Below are 13537 nucleotides of genomic sequence, written 5' to 3' on the forward strand. Positions count from 1 at the left end.
CATAGAAAATACTATTATTTTTTTTAAACATTTAAAAATATTTTTCACCAATGCAGTTCCTGAAGATGTTATTAATTTCAGATGAACTATAGGAGAAGGTTGAGTGGAAGGCAGGCATGTGGTATAGAAGGTTTAGTGAAAAAATCTTTAGTAATGAGGCAAAGTTTCAAACAAATGAAGAGAGTTCTGAAATTAATTTCTAGCAATTCTAGTATCGGTACTACAGCCCAACTATTTTAGCCAAGCTAATAAAATGTGTTTATAAAATTACATGTTTACACTTAGTTTATGATAAGAGAGGACTGCCAAGTGTGAGGACTTCCAGTTTCTCAAATTGGCTGTTTCCCTAAGTTATGCATAGAAATAAACTACATTTAATGATCGCTGTGAAATGTAATGATCACAAAGGGAAAGCAGACATGGTTGTAAAGATAATGTTTAACTGAAAAGGTGACTTGTTATGCCTGTAATGAGAGTTTTCATTGTTAATCAGCATACGTTAATCAGGAGAGGATTATTTCTTATTAGAAGTTACTTGAAATAGTTGTCCTGTTTATTAGAAGCTTCTTCACAGTGGTTTGAGGATAAGTGTGAGCATACTTGGTTTTCTCTCTCAAGCTTCTGATGCCTGGTATTAACATCTCTGCATTAAGTAAAAGCTTAGTCTTAGCCTCATGGGTTAGGAGGGACAAAAGCTCTGCCTGTCTGTGGGAGCAAGGGTGCATCAAGATGACGTTTATTTGCATCCTACTCTGGATTATCTATTTGATACACTTGCTGGCATTGTGTTTTGCCAGATGGTGTAGCACGTGTTTACCTGACATCAGTTTTCTAGAAATTGCATGTTGTGTCTGATGTAGTCACTTGAGCCTCCTCTGTAACCGGCCTTTCTGAAGCGCTGTGGTGGTTTGCCTTCTGGAAGTGGCTGTCTCTCTCCACTGCCTGCACAGCGAGTCTATCAGACCAGAATGGACTAGACACCAAACTTTTAAACATCTAAGGGTGGTTGGAGAGAATTTGTACCCTTAAATCAAATAAACAGTGACTTCCAGGACTACAGAAAATGACACCGATTTTATTGCTTAACATTTGCCTCTTTTGTTAGGAAAGGTAAAATGCAGTGTGTCCGTGGAGGGGAGCCCAGCTGGGCCCTGGGGTAGGGGCAGGATGAGCAGTGCATCCAACGGAGCTGACATGCTGGCCAGATAATGGGAGTAACAGGTATATCATCCAGAAAATTCACAACATTTTGGACATGTGGGGTGAGATCTAGGGATGGCACGCATCTTTTGAACAGCCCTGAGTTATCAAGTCAAGGGTCGTCAACTGTTTGTCCCACCGGATCCATGTGTAGGTTCGAGTGGACTTTCCTGTTGTGCTCCTGCTTCTGCTGCCATCTGATTTCAAAGGACTTCGCTTCTTCACTGTATTTTCTTCTTGCCATGATTTTAGGTGCATTATGGGCTCTTTGTTTTGTTGTTTGTCTTGGCAAAACATGGCGACAGTTTTACATATCTGATGTTATAGAAAAAACTTGTAAATTCAGTATAGAGGAATTTGATGATAACATACGGGTAATTTTACTTTCTTGCAGGAACTTCAATATTTTTGCTGGAAAAAAGAGTTGTTTCATGATTTTGTCTCCTTGCAGTACAGAAGGGGAATCTTCTCTCTCCTCTTTCCCCCAGAATCGTATCCGTATCTGAATTTTGTGAGCTGGAAAAGAGGAGTTTTTATTCCAGCAGATTTCAAGATAAAGTCTTGCATTTCTTTCCATAGCAGATTTCAGGCTGAGACCCTAATTTAAATACATTTGAAGTCGAAGTGTATATTTCCTTTTAATTTGAAAGGAAGGTGGATTTAAAAGCAAAGCTTGTAGAACGGCTTGGATATGTTCTGTAAATTGTTTGTATAAATTATATGAGAATAAATAGCAGAGAGCTTTAACTCTTCCCTTCTAATTTTCCTTGGATCTGAACTTGTTTATTCAGAAGTTAGAGAGTATCATTTGTGGCATTTACATTATACTGAAAATCAACTACTCTCTATTTTCATTATTTTTCACACTGTGAGTTTCCTGGGTTCCTGTATTTCTGTGGTGTTGGACAGTCAGAGCGGATGGAGAATCAGGGAATCGTTTATGCCGGAGTTTTTCCTGCTTTCTGTCTCTACCCTACATCTTTTACAGCTTGCCTTATTTCCTCCATCTGGTATTTATAGCAGTTTTAGCAATTTCAAATTTCTTTTCCTCTTATGTTCCCTCAAAAAATAAAATGAAATAAAGAACCCCCCAAATGCCACAGCTCTCTGCTTTAGAAGTTTGAGGGAGGTGCCTGGATTTATGGAGGAGATTTCCTCCTCGCATGCTGTGTGCTGGTCTTGTGTTTCTGGATTACTTCTGGCAGCATTTTCCAAAAAGAAGTTTGAAGCAATGTGTAATGGCTTATGGCGTTGTTTGTGGAAACAGACTTTTTCATTTATAGCCCTGAGTGCATAACGTTGCCATCTGATATCAGCTTGATAACTTGCAGGAAGATATTTGAAGGTATCCTGTATTTTAAAAGAGTTTTTTATTAAGGCTGTGGACATTTATCGTTATTGATGCTAACAGTTTTGGAAGGGATACTGGATCTTGTGCTTCAGAGTTTCATCCATGGTTTCTGACTTATCTTCTGTTGTGGCCTCATGTTACTTCAATAATAACCTAAATATCAAATGAGATTGAATTCTGGATGGCTTGTAACCCCATTTGTCACTGCCATAGCCCTGTGTGTGGTTCCTAGGCTCTGGGTTAGACCACTGCGTGACTTCTGCTGTCCCGGTGCAGTCTTTCAAGAGAGGAGATTATCCCATATATTCCTATGGGGACCTGCTGATATAATCCTTGAAGAAGGCCAGTAAACTGGAGGTATTTTGGGTCCACGCCTGTTTAGATGAAAACTTGGTGGTTTTTTCAGGTTTTATTTTGTGATTTGTGTTTACTTGCTTTCAGTTTTTATTTCTATGGTTAAAGATTTAAGTATATAAAATTATGCACTGAAAAAAATGACAGTTCTTGCTTCAGGAATTAAAATCCAAAATTTATTTAAAATTCAAATGCCCTATATTTCATTTAGCAGGATGTGTGACCCATGTGCGTAGATGCAGTGCCAAGGGTTTGGTGAGCTCCTCTTACCCCAAGCGCTGCCTGTGCATGACAGAGGTACAGATGTTGACTGCTAAAGTTTCGCCTTCCCTAGTGAATTATCGGCCATGTGAGTAGAGAAACGACAGAAGCAATTTCACTAAAAATGAATAAAATCTGATGGTTTTGGTTTGGATTGTTCAATAAATTTTATTCTGTTTCTAAGAGAAACTAGCACTGTCCATTAAGGTAAACAATTTCACAGTCCATTTGGCATCATACAATGAAAGGCTGAGTTCAGAGACTGCTCAGGTACATCCTATTAGACGAGGGAGGGAGCTCCTTTAGTTTTTATTGTTTTAACCTTCTGCTGAAATTTCTAGAAGTGCGAAGCCAAGAATATTGATTGTCTACATCTAATTTTGCCCCACAAGTATAGTGGCTAGGAGCCACAGATGTGTCTTCGTGGTGGGAACTGGTTTCACCCAGGGTTATCTTTGATACTTTGAAGGCTCTTACTTCTTGAATTGATCCAGAAAGCCCAAACTCAACATTTTCACAAACTAAAAATCCAGCAAATCTGGGACAAGATTAAGTCAACTATTTCAGTTCAGGGTTTTAATTTTTTATATTGTTGATGTTACATTTTAAGCTGAACTTTTGCAATGAATTGAGAAAATGTTTTCATTCTGAAACTCTCAAAGTAGAAAATTATTATTATTTTTAATTTTTTTAACTTCCAAAATCTGAGTTCATTGAATTAGTTGCAGTTTCAGTAGAAAGGAAAAAAAAGAAGGAAAGGGAGAAGGAAAGAAACAAAGAAAGAAAAAGGTGTGTCTGACCACAAAATATTTTTCGAGTAAAATTCCAAACTATGTCCAGTTTCTTCCCTGCATACAGCTTCCTATGAGTAAGTGTCATGTATTCTCTGGAGAGCAAATAGCTGCCACACTGAGAGGAGAGTCTTTGTTTCACAGTCATTTCTTAGGTTAGCAGCAACAGTATTCATAGCATGTTCTAAGTCAAAAAGTTGTATTTTGGAGGTACACAGAGGGGGCCTCTTTCATCAGGAATTATAATGGGAACTGAAATTATTACCTCAGAATAAACTTCCTAATCTTTATACAGCTAAAATAAGATGATTTCCATCCCTGCTGTTCAGGTTCAAATGTAAAATCCCTGCTCTTTCCATATACCTTTTAATCACAGCGCTAGTCAAAGGGAAGGCTGAAGTACTGTATTTATGGTGGTTAATAGAGACAAATCATTTTTTTTTTCTCTCCCTCTTTCAAGTTGTGTGTGAGGCATTTATTCTGAATGCTGTAGTAGTTACAGCCAAAAATAAACTGTCTTATCCCACTCCCTTATTCTCCTGCCATATCTTCTGGGGAGCTCTTCTCTTGCTCCTTATCTCAGGAGACTCCTGGGTTCCCTGTTTCTGTGTGACAGATCCATGCCACAGCTGTGCTTCCTGACAGAGTGCTGCAGTTCAGTCTTAGCAAGTATCTGTCCTTCATATGGACAAATAAGTGCACTTCCCTACTTGTCATCCCAATGCCTGGTGTTTTGCCCCCTGCTCCATGGAGGTCAGGGGATGCATCTCAACAGCTGCTTGTTGGTTGCATCCCTATGAAGTGCCTGGTTGAACCATATCAATGGTCACCTAGCAGCAGGGACTGTCTAAGTTACTCCTGGGCACCCACATCTGTATCCCTCTGCAAGAAGGCGAGGAGCCCCATGGTGCTGCTCCTGCAGCCCTGCTCCTGGCATGCCAAGGGAGATTTACTTGCCTGACCTTTTAGCTATGGAAAGCTGATGTAAAGCAAGAATGGCTGGAGGTGTTCCAGCAAGCTTCAGGCTCAGATGGGACAGTGTGGAGGCTTGCCAGCAAAGAAACTTAGATAAAGGTACAAATGTATGAAAGAAAGAAAAAAGAAAGTGTAAACAAAGGAAGCCAGCAGCTTGTATCAATTGTGATGGGATTTGGCCTTGGCTTTAAGACCATTGGAGTCCTTTCCCTGAAAAAAGAAAAAAAAAAAGTATTTTTTTATTTGTTTGGGGGTTTTTTTTGGTTTTTTTTTAATGGTGCATTTTTCTAAATTAACATTTAATCATAACCAGGAGAAGGGAAGTAATCCTGTGGTACTTTCCACTACTGAAGGCTGTAATAGAGCCATCTCTGGGGAAAAAGTGCTGTATTTTACTTCCCATTAAAATTTTCACTGTTTAGTCTGTTTTAATTCTAGAACACTTGCTTGTTGTGAACATTATAGCACTTTCCTTGAGAGGCATTCAGGTAACAGACGCAGAACAAAGTGATCTTTCTCAAATGGCTCAGGAATAACAAGTCATCTTCAGTTTCCATGTTGCTGAATTGCTACTCCTGGAGGCAGCTAATTTCACTCTGAACCTTTGGAACTGACACGGACAATGTGATTTTGCTTCCTCAGAGGATATTGAAACCTGGGGGATTCACTTTTGGTTTTTTGGTGGTTTTTGGTTTTTGTTTCTTTTTTTTTTTTTTTGGTTCGTTGTTTTTGGGGGGTTTTTTTGTTGTTTTGTTTTGGGATCTTTTTGTTTGTTTGATTGATTGATTGATTTTTTTCCCCCCAAGGATTATTTTGGACTTGTAGAATTCAGTTTACTTCGCTTACCGCAAAGAGCTGCATATTATGGGGTCAGGGAAAAATTGGCGTCTCAGAGTGTGTGTTCTTTACCAAGGAAGAAATGCACAGAACAGGATATATATTATGTTTATTCTTCACCTGGGAAGAATTTATTCTTTCTCACCATTGCGTTGCTTATGAAGTACCAGTCCCGCAGTAGTCATTCCATAAACTGCTCATATTTGACCCATACTGGCTTGCAACCCCCTCTGAAACCACTTGTGTTCAGTGCAGGGAAAGTGGCATATCAGACTGCCATGGGGCATTTGGAAGATGCTGGCTTGGCTTGGCCACTTGTCATCCACAGCCTCTCTGAGCAGCCTTGGAGGATTTATTTGCGGGATGCCTGTCCCTTCAGCTACAAGGTCTGGTTTATATGAGTGACTTTAGACAGCAATGGGACTAGAATTCAGCACCATCTCTCCTTTTCAGGACAGTTGGAGGAGATACATGGATAAAAAAAAGACAGAAGAAACCTTCACTGATTTTGTGTAAAAGTGGGGCTTCTGCCAGGAATCCACCAAAGTTAAGCTCTTTGGAGGTGCTCTGTTGAAGGGCTGGCCTTTCTTAAGGGACCTGCCAGGTTGGGGTGGGATTCATGTCACCTGACTTCAGCCATCTGGAAGTTAAATGCATACTTTTAGGGAGTCATCTGAGCTCCTGTCATAATGAGTAGAGTCCTCTGCAGGACACAGTGCCACCACTCCTAAGTCGAGTACCTGAGATGGTTGGTTGGATGGTTTCGAGGTACAGTAATGGGCAAGAAACATCTTTCTCTTTGAAGATAGTTTGAATTTGTTCATCTAAACAGTCTGGTCAGTAAGCAAGAAAGGTCACTTCTAGTTCATGTCACAGCATGGGACATCAGGTAAAATTTTATTTTTCAAATAAAGACAGTACTAGAAGGAAATTATTTCCAGGAATGCAAGCAGGTTATTAACTCAGTTGGCATGTTACTTATTTCAAAGCAAACCCTGAAACAATCCTTAAATAACGGTAGCAATGCCTGTCCTTTCGAGCTGAGATCAGCATGTGTCCCCCCTGACTCCTTCCAGGCACTCGATCCAGCTGACTGCTGAAGTTTGCCCGTGCTGTTTTCTCCTGCAATGAAATCCTATCTATATATAGTAACTTAAAATAAACTAATGGATTTGGGTTTATACATAAGCTCACTGATATAATAAATAGATATTATTAAGCATATAAAGGTTGAAGGGAAGTTAGATAAAGAAGCCAGCTAATTAATCATGCAGACTGCATATTCGTCCCTGAGCTATATTTGGTTACCGCTTAGCAAGTAAAGGGTGAGTAGATCTGCGTTTGATTACATTCAATGCTCTCTCTGTTTTGGCAGGGGAGTGAAAGCAGGTTTGTATTTACTTTTAGGGACAAAAGCAGCATTCCTTTGACATGGCAGTTGTAGTCCTTTACTGCTTACATCCCTGTTTGGAGTAATTTACACCCAACATGCAATTTACCCCACTGTTGTAAGTGCCTGCAGGATTTGGCCCCAGCAGATTAACATGCATTTGCAAATCCAGCTGGCTGTTTGGAAGCTCCCAAAGGAGTACTTGATTGCCAATTACACTGTTTCTCCTTCTATCAAATTGCCAAGAAACAGTAACTCAATTGATTTAAAATTATTTCTATCCCACGCAGTCTCTAAGCCTTGCAAGCAGTTATTATGCTCAGTTGCATGGTGGTGTTTTACCCCCTTGAATTGTGTTTTTGGGATTGCTAATCATGTGCCCAGCTGGACTCCATTTAATAACTTACTTGTGCTACATTAGCTGTGTTTCCTATCAGATAATTCTGCCTTCCTGTTAGAAATCAATGTCTCATAGTAAAACCAAACACAACTTGTGTCTAGGTTTGGGCAGGTAAATTTTGAGAGTGATACGCATTTATTATTTAGTTTAATTAAAAAGAAAGTTATCACTGTCATAAAGGAGCTGAGTTGCCTGTCACTGGGAGAACAAACTGTGTCTTTGCTTATGCTTTGCAAACAATTTTGTTAGAAGATTAATATGGTGATGAAAGCAAGCATTCAGAGTTAAGTAGTGGTGGGCTGAAGGCTGCCCGTGGTGCCTTGCCTCTCTTGTGCCCTGCAGTATCCACGGGTTTGAATTTAAAGCATCACAGTAATTTTTGCTGCGAGCCAAGTAGCATGTTCAGTTTCCTCCTTGAGTGGTGCTTGGGCTTTGAATGACTGTTCTTCCATATTCAAATTGAAGTTTATAAAGCAGTGTTTGAATAGAGAATGATTAACGTCCCAAAAGGCATCTTTCTGTAGATGATTTCGGGTGTCTGACTTATCTGAATATGTACTGCTAGAAAACACTAGATCTGTGCTGGGAGAAGTGGGTGTGAGCTGGAGCTGGTGAGGACCACTACATCTGGAGGTGCTAGAGTAGGCAGGAGGTGCGGTGCGTACAGGTAGAAGCTGCAAGACAGTGATCATGGGATGAAGAGGTCAGCGTCAAAACAAGCTGGAGCTGATTTCTCCAACGTTTGACTTTGCAATAGGGATTGTGTTGTTCCAGCAGAGTTTTCAGCATGCGATTGCTTTGGTTTAAGAAGAAAAACATAAAAAGGAGTTGGGAAAAACATGAAAAGAAATTGTATGGCAGCGATAAATGGCAAATCTATTTAGTAACAGAGTGTATAGCATGAGCCATCATTGGGCATGGATGCAACCCCTCGGACTTTGCAGTTGTTTTCCTTGAAATACTGAAATTCAGAAATCTTCTCACTGTAAGCTTTGGATGAGAGCTCTACTAAGCAGAGACTTTTTCTGCCTGTCCCTGGTATAACTCTTTCTTAACCTCTCCTTCTCATGTCCTGTCTGTCCTCTCTTCTGGCTCATCTGTCCAGCCTAGTGATCTGTACTTTGCGGTATTTATTCTTTGTTCCATCCCATCCTCCTCAGCAGGGCATTCATTGCTTTCCAGGATCTTCCCATCTGGACTCTATAACTTTATCCTTTTCCTTCCTTGGCTTTCAGTCACAGACCTCTTTTTCCCCTATGTCGAGAAAACCATGTTCTTGGTTCTGTGGGAGTCCCAGCTTCCTCTTATGCTTACAGTCCCAAATCTCTTCTTCCTACTTCTCAGGTTTTCATTCCTTGGTTTTCCTCCTCAGCACCCTTGACATAACCTCTTCTCCCTATTCTCTCCTCTTTTTTTCTCCCCCTCATCCTCACTTGCAGGTGTAATTGTTTCCAAATTTCTGTATGTTTTTTGGAAAAGTTTAATTTTCCTACACTCTTGGGAGACAGCCAAGAGCACCGATGAGCACAGTGCTTGTACTCAGCTCTGGAACAAACAGGTAAACAAATAATGGTACAGCCAATACCGGCAATAACATGAGATGTCCTATTTAATATGGAGTGGGTCACACCTGGTTTGCAGGGATATCACAGAGATTGGCTCTGAGCTTTTAGGAATTGGGCAGCGAGCATTTGTAAGTGACAGTTTTTTGAAGGCTTGTAACTTGGGAGAGAGAATGGACAGCATTTTAGCAGAGAAAAAAATCAAATGTCTCTCTGACATGAAGACTGCTGCCATGGCAATTTGAAGTCCATCTTCCAAAAGACATGGACAGTAGAAATTTTCAGACAGGTCTGATTTGTTATCAGTTGTAATGAAGTAGTTGTTCTGTCTTCAATAAATTTTGAAGGTACTCACCATGATGCAGGCAGTCTGTCCTGGAAAATCTCGGGCAGTTACAGTTTGGACAAGTAGCAAGTAAGCCATCAAAATGAGTGTTTGTATAAGGCATTTTCGGGTAACCGTAACACCAGGTGGTGGTACCGACAGCAGCTCTAACAAGTGTGGGTTTGTGCATGCACGTGCATAACACAGCCAGTTATTTTCCATATAGCATTTAATGCAGTTGGCAATCAACAAAAACCTTTTCTTGTATAGGAGTGTTATGCATTAAGGTTAAAATACTGGTTTGGTTTTGGACCGTTGTTATGCTGGAATGGAATAACCTCTGTGATAGTTAATGTTTATTCAAGGAGTAGCCTAGAAAAGCAAGATAGAAGATGGTGATGTCGAGTAGAGGCACTCTGTGATTTGGACAGGCTGCAGCCTGGCGTTCGCCTGTGCTCCCCTTTACGGGGCATTGCTCAGGCTCGCTCAACCACCAATTCGCAGTGAAGAAGAGGAAGATTTCAGTGATGGACAGACTTCTTTACATAGGCGATTTGTAAAGCCTTTGGAAGCCGTATTAAATAAACAAGACACTATTATACAGTTGACCAGTTAAGTTGAGCTTTAGCCAGTAATCCTGCTTAGTAAGCATATTATCAGAAGGAATACACTAGTCTAGACACTTTTTGTGATTTTTAACTTTGGTATGCAGTTACTCTGAAATAACAGGCTTTGAAAGGAAAATTGTCTGAAATGGCTAGTTCTTTGCTGCAAGCATTAAGTACCTTCAAGGAGAGAAAACACTAAGCACTAAAGGGTCCTTCAGTCTCACGGAGAAAGGCATAGCACGAAGGGGTGTCTGAAAGCTGGGGCAGACAAGTTCACATGGGAAATGAGACATTTTTAACAGAGTTGCAATCAATTGGAACAAATTCTCATTGAAAGTGTTGGATTTTTCTTTCTGTTCTCAAATTAAGGCTATCTTGCCCAATCTAGTTTTAGCCCAACAAAACTACACTTCAGTGAAATAAATTACTGGGATCTGTGCATGAGCAGCTGTATTTTTACCTGTAATGTACAGATCCATTTACATGATTTGGTGGAGTTTTCTGAACTTAAATATTCTGAATTTAACAGCAAATGCTTATCTGTACTACTTCCCAGGTTATCCATTGTGTCCCTTTCCTTGATTTCTAGCTTGCTTGTGCATACATACTGGTGCTTACTTGTGGGTGTGGTGGGTTTTGACATCATCTGGGTGACCTGGAGTCTCACTGTGTCCAGTCACAGCTGGCATAAGGAGAGTGATGGTGTCCAAAAGGAGTGAAACAGCCAATCCCTTGTAATGCAGATGCCTCAGGCATCTCTCAGTGCCCTTATCTTGCACTCTGCATAAAATCTCCTATATGTATCAGCCTCTGGCCTGAAAGGGCTTCTTCTGCTTCTTGATTAATTGGCTGTGAGATGTGGAAACCAACCTGAGCTAGTTCCAAGGAAACCCATATTAATCACACCCTCATGCAATCCATATACGGCAAACCGAGTAAGCAGCTGCTTTCGAAATCTTTGGGAGACTTTTAAAGCGTAGGGACAAGAGCCATACTTACATACTTTTGATAGCTAAATAAAGCCTTAGCAGTAATCATGGAGCAGCAGCAGGCAAATGAAATAAAGCATCTGGATTCCCTTACCATATTACAGAGAAAAAAAAGAGGGTGTGGGGGTGAGCGGGAAGAGGTTTGTGCCTAAAGAATGAATGATCCTTGGATACATGTGCTGAGCAGGGAGCCTTGGGGTGGGACCGGGAAGGAGGCTCTTGGGAGGTTCCTGTAGGTTTAGATGATACCAGAGAGCAGACTTTCAGCATCACATGCATGCATTTACCTGACTCCGTCTAAGCTCAGTTTAGATAGATAGTCAGGATCTTGTCCTCTGCCTTTATTTTTAGGCAGTCCACAAAGTAATGTAGCAGAACACAATATATGTTGATTGGCAGTTTTATTGCAGTGTGCCCTATGGGAGACAGGGCTGCGGAGGATCTAATAACATGCGTTGGACTAATTGCAGCCTGTGTCCAAAGGCAAAGGTACAGGAAGCTGCAGATAGCTTGGGCAAGCTGAGATCTGGCATTGCTGCGTGTTTGTGAGGCGGGCTTTGCAAGGTCCACAGCACTGCACAACAACGAAATTATATGCAATTAAAATATGCTTTGTTATTAATTATTTAAATGTAATTAAATTATGCTTAATTGACTGTGTAAGCTCACACCCACACCTAAACTCTGCTGTGGCTCTGCATAATGCACCTATACACCAGCCTTTCTGGAAAGGCAAATCTGCTCATTAAGGAGGTGTTCCCTTGATCACTTTGTTCTGGTTTTTCACTAACGTTTTGCCCAGGGGGAACCTGACTATTCGCTTGCAATTAGAGGATATCAGTGGGTTGATGTGGGAGCACTTTTCACCTTGAAAGTTGCTTTTCACCTGCTTTTGTTGGTGTTTTTTCAATTCCATTGGTGAATTGAGCTCTGGGAAGAAACATTCGGAAAGCCTAGGCTTTACATAGGGATGGGACTCTGTTCCAGAAGGGTTTATGTTCTTTAGGGTTTCTCACTTCCCCTTCCTCTGACTCAGGCTGTCTTGTTGCTTTTCTCCTTCCCACTCATCCCATTCTCTCATTGCTTCACCTTTTTTATTTTTCATTCTTTCTACATCTCGGCATCATGTTCCTCCTTCACACTTCTGTCAGTCATTACACACTTCTTCCTATTTCTCATTCTGTCCACTGCTGCCCTGGTTAGCTCCCCCTTCTCTCCTTTCTGTTTTTTTTACCCTCCCATATCTCCCGAGCATCACATAATGAGGAACAGATTGGATTCCTTACTGGGCTTATTGGCGAAGAGCACCATGTTGATGCCAGGTTGAGCTGATACGATAGGATGCTGCAGACAGGAGTTGGAAATAAGTAAACGTGGTTATTGTGGCACATTGAGATTCTTGGCTGTGCCCCAAGGGATTTTTTTTTTTTTAAAAAAGAAAAGTGGAGGGGGGGGAGAAACCAGCTGAATAGTCTGTTGCAGCTATCTTAGAGGGTAAAAAAAACATGCAGAGCACCCACTGTATTTTTTTAGAGCTAATTTTGTAATGGTTCCATCAATCGTGCTTCTTTGTATCATTTGATTTACACCGTAAAAATAATGTGCTTTATACTTAACTTTGTTTGCATTTCTCCTTGTTTGAAATGTCTCCCAGCACCACTGGAGGCAGCTACTTTGAGGACTTTATAAACTGGTTGCAAGACAAGTGTTGGCATCCTATCTGGGTATCACACATAGTTGATATGTGATGTTTCAGTTGGCAGCATGATGTAGATATGTGATGTTTTCAGTTTGGAAGAAGCCTAAGATTGTATAAACAGGTACTTCTTGTTGGTGGAGAACTGATAATCTGCCAGGTACTTCTACAAATAAAGCTAGAGCATGATCCAATCTTCATGGTACTCTTTGGTATCTTGGTTCCCATGTACAGTATTTATTCATAGTGTTTATTTCAATTTTTTCATCTTTTCTTGGTTATGAAGAGTAAACAGATAATGTAAGAATAAACAACCCATACCAGATAGAGGTTTTTAGTTGGGCTACCTGGTATTTCCGGGTTTGCCTCAAAAAATCCTATTTACTTCTCAAAGCTGAGACCTGTTAGATAGACTAGTTCTTAGTTCTGCATTAAGAATGTCTCTGCTTGATTTTCTTCTACCATGTCCTTCTTTGCACTAGATAGAGGAGGTGTACTGAAGGACTGTGAACCAAAATGAGAGGGACATGATCCATGGTTGAGTAGTATGTACTGTCCACCTACGATGTCCATCTGTTTGTGTGCTATATGTGTCTTAGGTATGTATGACCAGATCCTCAGCTTGTGAAAGTCACAGCAGCATAAACAAAACAGTACCGCACAAGAACAGGGGAAAATCTGACCTTCATACCTAGCATCTGAGTTTTGCCAGTTAGCTTTCAGTGTTCTCAGTGGACAGTTTTTATAGCACAGTTTGAACTTACAAACACCATAGCTTTATTTGCTGTTTATACCTTT

The 13537-nt window shown here is 40.6% G+C and overlaps 1 protein-coding gene across 8 annotated transcripts in view; it reads left to right on the top strand.

Moving 5' to 3' along the window:
* FAT3 (FAT atypical cadherin 3) overlaps positions 1 to 13537 on the top strand; it is a 425303-nt gene that overhangs the window by 121576 nt on the left and 290190 nt on the right. The window lies entirely within an intron of this gene.

The sequence above is a fragment of the Falco rusticolus genome, chromosome 2, assembly GCF_015220075.1.
Source record: "Falco rusticolus isolate bFalRus1 chromosome 2, bFalRus1.pri, whole genome shotgun sequence".
Taxonomy (NCBI): Eukaryota; Metazoa; Chordata; class Aves; order Falconiformes; family Falconidae; genus Falco; species Falco rusticolus.